Source organism: Scardinius erythrophthalmus (genome assembly GCF_964197995.2).
Source record: "Scardinius erythrophthalmus genome assembly, chromosome: 2".
Taxonomy (NCBI): domain Eukaryota; kingdom Metazoa; phylum Chordata; class Actinopteri; order Cypriniformes; family Leuciscidae; genus Scardinius; species Scardinius erythrophthalmus.
Window position 1 is genome coordinate 28,373,147 of NC_138222.1, and position 13,984 is coordinate 28,387,130.

General features: G+C 37.1%; 1 protein-coding gene across 1 annotated transcript in view; it reads left to right on the forward strand.

The window, feature by feature from the left end:
• hsd17b12b (hydroxysteroid (17-beta) dehydrogenase 12b) overlaps positions 1-13,030 on the forward strand; it is a 63,040-nt gene extending 50,010 nt beyond the window's left edge. Inside the window, exon 12 of the transcript XR_014029730.1 lies at positions 12,960-13,030. The gene's annotated coding sequence lies outside the window, so the exon portion shown is untranslated. The remainder of the gene's footprint in view (positions 1-12,959) is intronic.
• Positions 13,031-13,984: the final 954 nt, after the last annotated feature.

Genomic DNA, 13,984 nt, shown 5'->3' on the forward strand with positions numbered 1-13,984 from the left:
TTGATCTCATTACAAAGGCTGGGTGCATGTGGAAAAAAGCCCTCTGAGACAAGCTAGTTATTAGTGCAAACTATCTGAGCAGAATTTTTAAATATTTTGTTCTTTTTATTGAAGTTCACGGAGCGTTTTTTAATGAGTAATGGAGGATTTCAAAGTAAAGATTGTAGAATGTGATCTCTCTCTCTCACATACATGTTTGGTATCATTTGAAACGTATCAGTGCGACTGGTACAAAGGTATCATTCCCAAAGAAGTAAACCAAAAGGTAAAAAAGTTCTTAAGTTTAGAGATAACTTGCACACAGAGGAGGGTGTGTCTTCTAGGCAAATGGCATCCTGCTCCCAAAAGGTGTAAACTCTGAATACAAATTCCCATTGTTAGCAAATGTTTCCACGTGAAAGAATTTTCTGTCTATATAACGAAATGCAACAAGAGGTTTAGGGCAATTTGTATCTCAAATTAGCCTGTGATAGGGAGTGTGGGCAAGACACTCAGCATCATGTATTTCTTGAGTCAGGTACATCTTTTACTCTTTATCTCTGAGCATTTGATGTTATTGTATTGATTATCTTTGAACTGATTATGAAATTGGCATGATACATTTACCTGACATAATAAATTGTTACATTTTGATTTTATTCTGACTTGCTCTGAAATTGTTTTCCCTAGTAGATTAAACGGATGCATATGTTACCGCAAAATCTGCGTCAGATTAGTGACGACTAATATTTGGCACTGATTCAAGTGTACGTGTAAAGACAAGAAGTAAATGTCCGTTTAGGGCAGCAAACGTGCTGCTTGACCAAACTAAATCTGGGTGTGTCTTACCTTAGCATGGCCAATTCAAAGCTATTATAAGAGAAGTAATGTTGGTTGACTTATATCTGTAGTGGCCATACCTCTGCCTGAAGTAAACGTTACTTTTATATTCAAGTGTATACTAAAACCACAGGGGCTATACAAAAGTATCTTTGATTGTGTAAGTGTGAATGCAACCATCTCAGGTATATAGCCAATTACCTCTGTTTAGTGACCGAAGCTGACGAGTTTGTGATCGTGAGACCCCCGTTAAACAGAAGGTGTGAGGACCTCGAAGCAACATAGCTTCCAATGAACGGGTAAACTATAAGTAAAGAGTTGAAAAGAATTTATATATATATTGGCCTGTGTGTGTGTGTGTGTGTGTGTGTCACATAGCAGGAAATAACCTATATGACACACCCTATACCAGGGGTCGGCAAGTAACTTTGGCCGCGGGCCAATATTTTTTTTAGCCAGTAGATGGCGGGCCAGCTACACAGAGTAGGCCTATGGATACAAATTAAATACTCTTATATAGGCCTATAATTGCGGAATATGATGGGTCCGTCACCGTCCGTGGATCATTCATTCAATCGTTTTTTTTTTTTTTTTCAAATTAAAACCAAAAATAAAAAGATGAAAAACGACTTGTTTTTCCATTATTTATTTCCTAAACTGAAATGAAAAAAAAAAAAATAAGGACGGGTTTTCTGATTTTCTGATTGTGCTCAGATCAAAAATAGAAAAAATGAATTACTGGATTAGACAAATTTAAATTTTGATTTTTAAGTTTTAATTTAACACCTTATGCATATATCAAGGAAACCATTTTAAACAGATCAAGTAGGCTACTATTGTGGTAACATATTACAGCCATTTTAATAAAGGTGTGAATAGCAATCATGCCTCATTCCGTACAGTCCGACTTTTGAACTTTATTCCTTTTTTATTATTATTATTTATTCGGGGACACACACATACACACCTAAGGTTTAAGGAGGTCTGCGTGGGACTGTTTTTTTTTCGTCCCGCTCCCACAAGGTTCTATTCAGCAACCGCTTAAAATACACTCGGTGTTCACCCGCTTTATTTCCCGACCTGACGGGTCCACAAAATTTAGATCTCGTTTCCATAATCTCACATTCAAATGTCTCTAATGGAAAGAAGGAGATTGGAGTAGCCTATAATAATTATAAATGCTATACAAAAATTGTGTTCGTGTCAGTATAAATATTAGGCTATTTTAACATTGTACTGTCAGCAGAGAAAAAAAATGTCACAGAAAAAAAAAATGAAATATAAATAACATGAATTAAATAGGACAAAGCCTATCACTCAAGTTTCTAAGCAACATAAACGAAAAACATATTGCCCTACTGACGAAATGAAGTAGGCTATTTTCTGTCGAACTATTTCAAACATCCTTGCAAAAAAAGAATGTTGTTGACTGACAATGGTTTCAGTACCAAACAGCTCCTCAGAGATAGGTGTACAGGCGGTCAGAATTAAGTGCGGATACGCTGTCAAAAGATGTCGGGAGTTGGCTATTGTCAGTCAGACCGCACGCTCCGTCCAAAGTACACCAGAGTTCTGACCGCTACCGTCTTTTGACGCGCGAATGGACCAGGCGCGTAGCCAGTAATGGGCCAGGGCGGCACTGGCCCACCCACATAACTCACTGGCCCGCCCAGGCAAGTTTGATCAAAATACATTTTTAGTTTATTTTTATTATTCAAATGTATTTAAGAAAATATATTAATATAAACCTGATTTATTGTTGACTGGTGTGTGTGTTTAATTCTGTTTCCGAATAAAATGCGTGAAAGCCTCCCTCCGGAACGTAATTGGTTGCTATGGTTGCTAGGGGTTCCGAGTCCGACAGGCAGACTCTCTAGGCGGCGGGCTCTGGCGGCCTTTAGTTCTTTGAAAAATAACTCTGTGACTCTTTGGACTATGATGAGATCATTTCTGTTTTTAATACTAAACCCAGGCACTTGCATCTTGTTTTGTAGAATGAAAACAACAAAGGTAGGCCAGTTGTTTAACTAATTTCCTTAATTTTTGCCCGTGAAGTGATTTAAGGCGAGACACGGCAAAAACATCGGGGTTTTTTTTCACTGGTCAATTTTAAGATTTTGGGCTATTTGTCTTCTTCAATGCATTATTTCAGACTTGTGGTGAGAAAAAAAAATCCAAAATACACATTTAGGTCTTTATTTTACTACATTTTGTCTATTTGCGTCTGTATATTTCTCCTAAATTCAACAAAAGTTGGCGTTGTTAATCAATATGCTGCACCGCGATCGCTTTCTGCACCTGTCATAACACAAACACCGTTGAAAAGCTCTCTACTTTCTCCTGTACACAATGCTGTCGGAACCAAATATGGTAAATTCCTTTAATCAGCAACCAATCGTGAAAGTACAATGGGGCATTTAACTCTAAAAGCGAAATCTCATTGGCTGATATCAATTTCTGACAATATGATTCGTTCAGATGCATCACGTGACGTGCTCTGACATTTTGATGTGTGTTTTTGACTGTTTTTGACTGGGGTTCTGTTCAGTTGTTGGCCATAAATGCTGTGTTATAAGTTTTGATGTGTTTTAGGTGGTTTGTATTGTTGTTGCTGATGATTTGATAAGATATTGTGTCTGTAAATAGTTGTTTCTGCTAAAAAGTATGATTTTTTACATTACAAATCTTTAAATGCTGTTTTCTCAAAATTAGTTGTTTGTCATTCTCCAGAATAACTGAGGAAGTTTTATGGTAATATCTATTATTTTAAAATGTTACCCTATTCACCTGTCTCGCCTTAAGTTACTGGTGTGTTGTGTACTGTATAGCTGAATGCCTTATAGGCTATCCTACTGTACATTGTTTAGTTTAAATTAGTTGCAATTTTTTTGGCACAAAAGCTTAATTTCCACCAGGCTGCATTGTATATGGTTGATTTAACAGAAATTGGGGAGTGTGTTGTTATTCATTTCAAACCATGCTTATTAATATATTATTATTATTTACTTATTAATTATTATTTAAGTAATTTTTTTTCTAGGAAAAACTATTGGCCCACTCACTTTTTCACTGGCCCGCCCAAAATACAATTTCTGCCTACGCCACTGGAATGGACACAAAGTGGTCAAGCGTATAACTAGACGCGGCAGGCGCGAATTTGACGCGCTATTCGCGTCCGTTGTGAACGCACAGTTATACTTTAAAATGTAATCCTGCACCGCATGATTCCCTATGGGCGTTTCACACAGTATGCGGCGGTGAAATCGCCGCGCGACTACGGCTTTTCTCAAGTAGTGGAAGAGTTTTGTACAGCATTTAGGACTGCCAAAATAATCCGGCGGGCCAGAAAATATTGCTGACGGGCCAGTTTTGGCCCGCGGGCCGCCAGTTGCCGTTCCCTGCCCTATACTGAACTAACCTGACTGAACCAACTTTTAATTTTTCAAGGTCTCAATGAGATTCTCTCTTGATAGGACGCGGTTAGACATAAGCAAGATATTCTTTGAAGTTAAAGTGTGAATTAAAAGTATTGGTTCTAAGCATTGTCAGCCCGTTCTCATCCCAGGGCGTCATATACTGACGCTTTTGACATTTCGTCGACATCGAACGCACATGGCACCCTTTAGCGTCAATATGACACGCAGATAGATATGGGCCAGAAGGCTCCTCCTAGCGGTCTAACCCTAACCCTACACCAGACCTAAACCTACCCATAACCGAACAAAGCTCTGTGCGTGTCATATTGACGCTAAAGGGTGCCATGTGCGTTCGATGTAGACGAAATGTCAAAAGCGTCAGTATATGACGCCCTGGGATGAGAATGCGTTGGCATTGTTGTCAGTACTTCTAAAAGCCAAGGTTACTCCAGTTCTACATGCATAGCAGATAATTTAGCTGCAAAATGACCTTTCTCATGCCTTGATAATTAGGAAGGCAGATAAGGAAACCAAGCCCTGAGCTCAGGACCATTACTATGCATGAGAAGGGGACCCACATCACACAAAGGCCTGACAGAGGTTTGCTTTTGTCTGGAAACAACTTATCAGGGCTTCAAATTTCCATCTGCATTTTCATTTATAGGGGGCAACAAGACCATTACATATAACATCTTCTAAATGGCGTTCCCACACAAGCTTCTGCCAGGAATTTGATATTCATGCAGTGCTTTCATCTATAATGGTGCTGTCCATTGGTCTTACATGCAAAGAGACACTCTTGCATATTTATGTATGAAACTTAAAATTTATGAAAATTTGTTTGGATCTTTAAACCTGTATGCTAACATACTTTGATTTTTGGTTCACTTGGAATTGGACACACAGACACAGACACACACACACACACACACACACACACACACACACACACACACACACACACACACACACACACACACACACACACACACACACACACACACACACTATCTTTGTGGGGACTCTCCATAGACTTAATGGTTTTTATACTGTACACACTGTATATTCTATCCCCTTACACTGCCCCTATCCCTAAACCTACCCATCACAGAAAACTTTCTGCATTTTTACATTTTCAAAAAAACTAATTCTGTATGATTGATAAGCTTGTTTACCCATGGGGACCTCAATTTAGGTCCCCACTGTAACACGAGTCCCCATGAGTCTGTGTGCATTCAGGTTGAAGTCCCCACCGGGATAGAAAAACAGGTACACACACACACGCACGCGCACGCGCACACGCACACGCACACGCACACACACACACACGGTGTCCTTCAAAAATTTAGAAACCGCTTAGGCCAAGTAGAGTTTTGGAAAACATTAGCATAAATGATTATTTTGTTATGACTTTGCATTTATAGGGGACAACACAAACTATGAAAACATTTTTTTTTTTTTTTTAAGAAATCACAACATAATGAAAATATTAGAGTCACGGGTGGTTGCAGTCAAAGCTCATGACGAACGAATAGAAAATTAAAACAGTCTTTATTTAAAGTAAACCCACAAACTAAAAACATAACACCACTTAACTAAGACAAGAACGGACAAAGAACTGAACAAAACAAGGAGTATAAATACACAGACTAAATGACATAATTAATTGAATGACTGGTAAACTGAATAATGAATCAAACACGCTGGGAAACTACTGTAGTAGGTCACAGGAAAACAGAGATAAACAACGAAACTAAGCCAAAACAGAACATTTATGAGACAACTAGGTTATACTTTATTTCAGTGGTCCACTTTAGACATTCTACTAACTATCAGTAACTTTGCAACTACATGCCAACTAACTCTCATTAGTAGATGTTAGTAGACTCCTAGGTTAGGGTTCGGGTAAGAAGAAGTTGACATGTAGTTGCAAAGTTGCTTATCGGCAGTAGACTGTCTGTTGGGGCACCATCAAAATAAAGAGTTAGCAGATAATAACAGTCTACTAATACTCTAAGACATGTAGGTGAAAAGTTACTGATAGTAGAATGTCTAAAGTGGACCATCGAAAAAAAGAGTTACCAAATACTATTTACAAAGTATCTCTAAACTGTGTTCTAATATTGGTCTGTCATGTACTTACCTTAATTGAAAATCCGTCAGTAAAGCTATAAAGGTGTGCTGACGGTATTCAACAATTAAGGCTGCCAAACAATTAGGGGAACAAAATATATTTTCTTATGCATGAACAATCAATATATATTTAATAGGGGTGTAACAGTTCACAAAATTCATGGTTCCGTTCAATACGATACACTTATGTCACGGTTCGGTTCGGTACGTTTTTGATACAGCAAAAAGACAGAAATTATTTATTTAAAAATAAAAATGTTTTATTAAAACTAACATCATAAAGTATGATAATTTTTTTACTTTGAGCAATTCTAGAGCTATAATTGACTCTTCTTAGGAGCATATAAAACAAAACAGCTCCTTGGAAAAAATTAAATGTAATATTGTAGTAGTAAACAAAGGTTTATTTTAGTTCAGATTAACATCTGAGGGCAGCAATTGTATTCATAATGTCAAAATAAAACCGACGTAATGTTACTTGAAGGCATTACTATTCCTGCCAAACTTCCGTGGTTGCAGTTAGTGTTACTACAGTAAATTCATGGTGAATGTTGCAGATCTGTGGAGTTCATTCATGGCACAATGTTTCTTCCAGGTTTCCACGTCAGCGCTGTTTGATCCGTTAATAATGGAGAAATGTGAATGTTTCTCACTAGATCTCGTAGCGATGTTATTACTTCTGTGGCGAATTCAAATGCTTTCTTTACTGGATCTCTTATTAGCGCTGTGTAGTAACAAGTGTCGCATTATCACGATCGGCTCGCGCTGCACTGGTCCAAACTGATAAACGGTCCTTCAACCACACAATAACGAGCAGTTTCGTTCCGTTTGCATTACGTTTGCCATTTGATGTTGGGCAATGTTGTGATCGCGCCGGCGCTCTTACATTATAAGCACGCTTGCCACGCGCAACGCGCCTACATTTGAAATAACGACATTTTGGTCGGCAGGAAAAATGGTCCAACGAACGGTTCAATACGAATACGCGTATCGTTACACCCCTAATTTTAATTATTTCAATTAAATGTATTTAATGTATTGTGTATATAAAAAAATATACAGATTAATATATTGTATTACAATTTATTGAATAATAAAGAATTGATACTTTTCATATATTGAAAAATATGACTGTTTACTTAAATATCGTAATGTATGTTATTTTACATTCAATAATACATTTCATATAATAGCCTACATAGATATACATGTGATAAAATATGATATTGTGTGAGTGTGTATATAAACATATTTGTTCTATATATTCACATTTATAATTGCGCTTTCTCGCTCTCTCATCTCCCCGACATCGAGTTACACACAAACCCGTCTCCCCTCATTCACTCGCTCTGGATGAATATTGTTGCTGTTGCAGGGCTTGAATTTCGGCATGGGATTGCACGTATTGTGCATAATTTTACTCATTCCCACAAATTTTGTGCTCACACCCAAAGTGTGCGCACATAAAGCTGTCTCTCAGTACTAAATTGAGTTTGTTTTTGTTGCTTATTGTACTTAAACAGTCAAATACTCACAACATAATGTCAAAATGCTGGTCTTGGCAAGTATTCATGTAAACACAGTCAGTTATGTTTTAAGTGTTTGTAAACAGTATGATGGGTCCGTGTGTCAGGTCTTAAAGTGACAGCAGCCTAATGAACCTGGTGCCACATTATGAGATAATAATGAAAATATACATATGGTCGTTTTTCCCCATGGTATTGATGTCAAAACTGTGGCCAGTGAAATGCTGAGTGGCTTGCAACTTTGGAAAACCACTAGCAACAGTGGCTGGTGAGCAAAAATATTAAAGGGTTAGTTCACCCAAAAATGAAAATTCGGGCCAGTAATTGCTTACCCTCATGTTGTCAAACCGCATAAGACCTTCGTTCATCTTCGGAACACAAATTAAGATATTTTTGATGAGATCTGAATGCTGGATCACTTCTCCATAGGCTGCTAGGTGGCCGAAACTTACTGGCCCAGAAAAGTTATTAAAGAGATCATAATATAGTCCAAGTGACTATAGACTCAGACTCAGTGACTCAGATTTCATCAAAAATATCTTAATCTGTGTTCCGAAGATGAACGAAGGTCTTGGAACAACATGAAAGTGAGTAATTAATTACTGACAGAATTTTCATTTTTGAGTGAACTAACCCTTTAATGTCAAGCACTGGAGGGCACTATGGGTAAAGATAAATACAAGGATTTGAAAAGCAAATGAACAGCATATCAAATCTTTCACTGAGTCTTTGTAGGTTTTAATAGTAGGTGGGTTGGATTATAACACATAGATGTTTAGCGCTTTGTGAATGAATTGATTGTGTGCTAATCAAATTTACTTGTTCAAAATAATGGTTTTGCCATTCCTCATCACCAACCATTGAAGCAGTTTAATTAAAAAAAGTGTTGCAAATGTGGCTTATATACTGTCCGGAATCCAGTGGAAGTGCAAAAGAAAGTATTACAACCATTATATTTTTATAGACTGATTTTTTTTTTTTTTTTTCTGATTTGAAAGTTCTGTCATTCAAAATATGTTCACATGTTCTGCATTTTGAACATACAGTATAAAGGACATTGTTAGGCTGCCCCTTATACAGCACAGCTTTAGTTGCTTTTATAAAATGAACTGATAAATATTACATTTGAAATATTAAAAATACTAAGAATACAATTGTCTTTTTTTTTTTGTAAAAAAGATATGATGATTTTCTAACGAAGTCTATATTATGCATGCAGCTTATTGTGTAACTAACTGCATATTTGATTTTGAGTGTTTTCTAATGCCAAATTCTGAGCCCTATGCAAACAACTAACCCCCCCAACACACACATGCTTTATCTGGCAGTTCCTCAGTCACCCATCCATCTGCCTTTTAGCCTACATCTCCGACTGTTCTGTTCTACCCTTTTCACATACAATTCAACACTTCATTTTGATCTCAACACAGTCTCACTCTCTCTCTCCCTCCAAGCCGAGTAACGGTCATAAATACAATCATTTTAACGAAACTAGTAACGTTTTACAACTGTTATATGTGAGTGCCATTATGTAAGAATGAGCCTCAGTCTGTATACTGTGTCATTGTGAGAGTGAATGTGGGTGCAGTTTGTGAAGTTATATTGCATGGCCTGTGAGTGAGATGAAAATTATGTTTCTATGGCAACAAGTGCAGTATTGTTAGGAGGTCAGAGACAAACACAAGGAGGATACAGATTAGGGCATTAAAAAGAGAATAACAAAAAGGCAAACATCACTTAGGAAGTATTAATGCCTAATAATGAAATGTTTGATTACTTATTCAAATGAATTTCCCTTCAAATTCATCTGGCAAATAAAATCAATGTAAATGTTTGTCTACCTGTTTGTCTATGACATTCCCTTTACAACCTTTACAGTTCAGTCCAGATTTTTTGCTCTCATATGATCGTTTTGCTTTGTCATCCATCCTACACGCCGACACATTTAAAAAAATGTATGTAATAATCAGTCACCTTTATTTTTATTGAGCTTTATACAATAAATAGCTACTGATTCAAATTGGCTTTACAAAAATGAACAGGAAAATAACGATCAGTGATGCAAAATTCAGACATAAGACAAGTTTTTTGCTGTAAAGCAGCTTTACAGAAGACAATATTGGGTCACACTTTAGATAAGGGTCCAATTTTCACTATTAACTAACTATTAACTATGATTTGTACCTCAATAAACTCCCAATTACGTCTTATTAATAGTAAGGCACAGGGCCGTGCACAGACTTTTTGAGGGGCATGTGCTGAAACTAAAACAAGGGCACACCCCTCCCATTTTCAATAACACAAAATAATAGTCTCAAAAGCTTTAGATTTATTCACGATTAATAACAATCATCATAATAATAATATAGATAAACATGGTTTTAAGGGCTTCTTTAAACCTAACAGCAACCTTCAGTGGGCCAGGGATGTTGGTCTCTTGAAGGTCTGAAAATGAAAAGCAATGAAAAAAAAAAAATAGTGTGAAAAGTACAGTTGCAGTGAAAAGCATTTCTGAAGGATCACGTAACACTGAAGAGTACTGAACTGGAGTAATGATGCTGAAAATGCAGCTTTGATCACAGAAATAAATTACATTTTAAAATATATTCAAATAGAAAACAGTTATTTTAAATTGTAAAAATATTTCACAATATTACTGTTTTTGCTGTATTTTGGATCAAATAAATGAAGCCTTGGAATGAATTAAATCATGAATTACATTCTGCATGATAAAATATGAAGATTTCAGTGATCTTCTGTAAAAAAAAATGTAAGTCACTACTACAATATTACTGTAGTAAAACCATGCGAGGACGAGCGGAGAGTATAGAATACTATAGATTAAAAAATTAGCTAGATAATACGTGCAATATTAACAGCCTTGAATTAACCATAACATGATTAGTCTAAATGTTAATAAATTAGGTGTATATCAGCAATCATAAATCAAAGAAGAAATGTCTTACTTCTTAGAAATATATGTTACCTAGGTGACGAGGATCACTCGTCGCTTTGTGTAAGTTCCAGTACGAAACAGCGCGGGGGCGCACCTGTTATTTTTCCAATGGTAAAAACAAATTATATGTTGTTGTATTACTTATCAGTATCTAGTTTTTTACAAGCGAATGTGTGAAAATGTGCATTTTTTGTCCGTCATTAAAACGGCGCCGGCGGCATCACATTACATTTTCATCAACAGGTTATAACCAACTAGTTTGTTGTACCTATATGGGCGCTCAGTTTTTCCTTCTGTAAAATACATTTGGCCAAAATCGCATTTTATAAAAGATGAAAGGCTACTGTATGCACAGGCTATTTAAGTGTCTATGTATTGGCTATGACTAGATGGCAAATGCTAGCCATACCTCTCAGTCTCAGGCGACGTCCCACATGTCTCAGTGAGTCAGACATCAAATAAATAAAATATTAGCCTTTATAGACAGTGTTTAGTAGTAGCCTATTTATTCAAACAACAAGATATTTATTTACCCTTCGCAAAACTTTGTTCAGCTGCTGTCTACTGTGCGGCTGCTGTGGAACTTCAGTTGATTCCGTGAATATAGAGGGGGCGGAGTTATCAGCATACTGACAGCTTGAGGATTGAATACGATTTACACAAGTTCATTTTAAGAACTTTCATTGGCTAAATATTTGTAAAACAGACAGACGGACGTAAATGGTAACCAATAGCATTGATAAAAAAAAAAAAAACACCACCCAAAAAAGGGCACTTCGGAGTGTCAGGGCAAAAAGGGCATGTGCTCTGCACAGGTTGAGCCCTACCTGTGCACGTGCCTGGTAAGGCAATTGTTAAGTTTTGGTATTGGGTAGGATTAAGGGATGTAGAATATGGTCATGCAGAATAAGGCATTAAAATGTGCTTTATGATAATAAACGGCCAACATCCTAGTAATATGGATGCTAATAAGCAACTAGTGAGAATTGGACCCTAAACTAAAGTGTTACCCAATATTGTCATTATTCAGCTCAAATAATTTCAATCTTGATTCAATCCAGGACAGTGTGTCAATGTTACAAATTTGTCAATTATGAAACAGTCGAATCAGCTATAAAGCAGCTCATGTCATAATCACTGGCTCAAATAAGTAAAGATCTGATTTTTCTTTCTTTCTTTCTTTTGTTTAAAAAAACTGCTCAGAAACTAAATGTGGTCACGTGTAGGCAGAAAAAAAACTCCTATTCTCCTATTCCAGTATGTAGTTTTATTGTAGCCAATGAGCCTGTAAGTGGCAGTCACACTAAACTGTCACCATGTGTCGTGCTTGATTGATACGGGGCCACAGAAATCACCTCATACTGTATCTTGCTATCTCACATATGTCTGTTTCTGCACTACTGTCCATGCAGGGCTGCAATCATTATAGTGCCCACCGGCACCCTTTTTCTAGAACCCAATGGAGGCGGTGCAGGGTACATCAATATCAATACTGAGCAATGGCAATAACAAAAGCTCTTTTGACACCAGCATTAGTCTTCCAAATCACCCCTTCTGCCTCTCAGCATAAGGCTGTAATGTTTGTGATTTCTCTCGACAGCACAATTTAACACCCACAGTTCAGGCAAGGCCATTGCCTTGGGCCCTAAATCTGGTTGACCGATCTCACTGAGCTATTAAAACCCAGCGAAAAGGAGTGAACATGAACTTAATTTAAAATAAATGTCTTTGCAACAAAAGAAACTAAGGGGAAATTTGCATGACCACTAATGAGCCGATGTGATGGGAAATGCATCAAGAAAGAGGGGCGTAATTAATCATAGAGGAAAAACGTTGCTGTGATGTTCTTGTTGTTGATGCGAATAGTAGAGTTTTGTTAATTTACCCCAATATGATTTCAAATCCAGGACTGATCCCAAATGTCAGTCTCTGTTTGCTGATGTAATTAAAAACCAAACGGTCAAAGTTTTAATTAGACTGAAACCTGTGCCTCAGCCAAGTTTCAAAGGAGACTAATATGCTGAGTTAGATTTCCGACTGTAATTCCAGTTTATTATTATTTACTCGACACAACCACATTTTTTTTCACCAACTTTTTTTTTCTTCCAGGGACATGCTCACTGGGACGGCTGCTAATCGGCCCAAGTATCTTTGTTGCTTTCTAAACAAGCCCATTTCACAATCCTGCTTCTGTATTTATTATGGTTCTCCCATTTGGCAAAAAGATTGGACCTAATTGATCTCATTGGAGCACAAGGTCCTGCCTCCTGTTTGTTGTAAAAAGCAGAGAAAAAAGCATTAAGGCTTACAAGCTTTTACAGGATTAGGCATCGTAAGCTTTTACCTCTGTTGCTCATATTAAATAGCATTGAACAGTTAAAAGACAGACGTTTCAGGGGATTACATAAAGGAAACAGTTAATGTCCATGTTATTCTCTATAAGGCTGCTTAGCTAGCTGTAGATAAACAGCTTTTTTAGAACAGTTAGTTCAGATCCTCTAATCCATGGGTTTTTAAACTTTCTCTGTCCAGGACAAAATACATTTTGTCTTTACCTGGGAGTAAAATGAGCCACACTTGTTATATACTGTAAGTTAACATCTTTTCTCTTTGGGATCTTTAAAGGAGAACTGCGGTCAATTTTAACATTGAGCTAATTTTGCTGGAGTGCTGTCAATACAGAGCTAAGAGTGCTGTCAATACAGAGAACAACGACAAAAATCGGTGTTGCCTACACCGTGTTATCCTCTTTTTAAAATTTGCACCCTGTTGACTTCAATGGGGCAAGTTTTAAACCAGCTTTTAGCCTCTTAACATCATTGATGTGTCATTACAAGTGCACTGCTAATGTGAGTGATTCCTTCAGAGTGATCACGGGTGAATCTGACTGCAGTAGATGTGAAAGATATTAATAAAAATGATGTTATTTCAGCCAGCGCACATACCTGTATTTACATCCTGTTTTCGGTCGAAGTCCACAGTAATCGATTGTCGAGTTCACACGCATAGGTTTAGTTACCTATGATCACGCGTGTGAACTCGACAATCGATTACTATGGACTTCGACCGAAAACAGGATGTAAATACAGGTATGTGCGCTGGCTGAAATAACATCATTTTTATTAATATCTTTC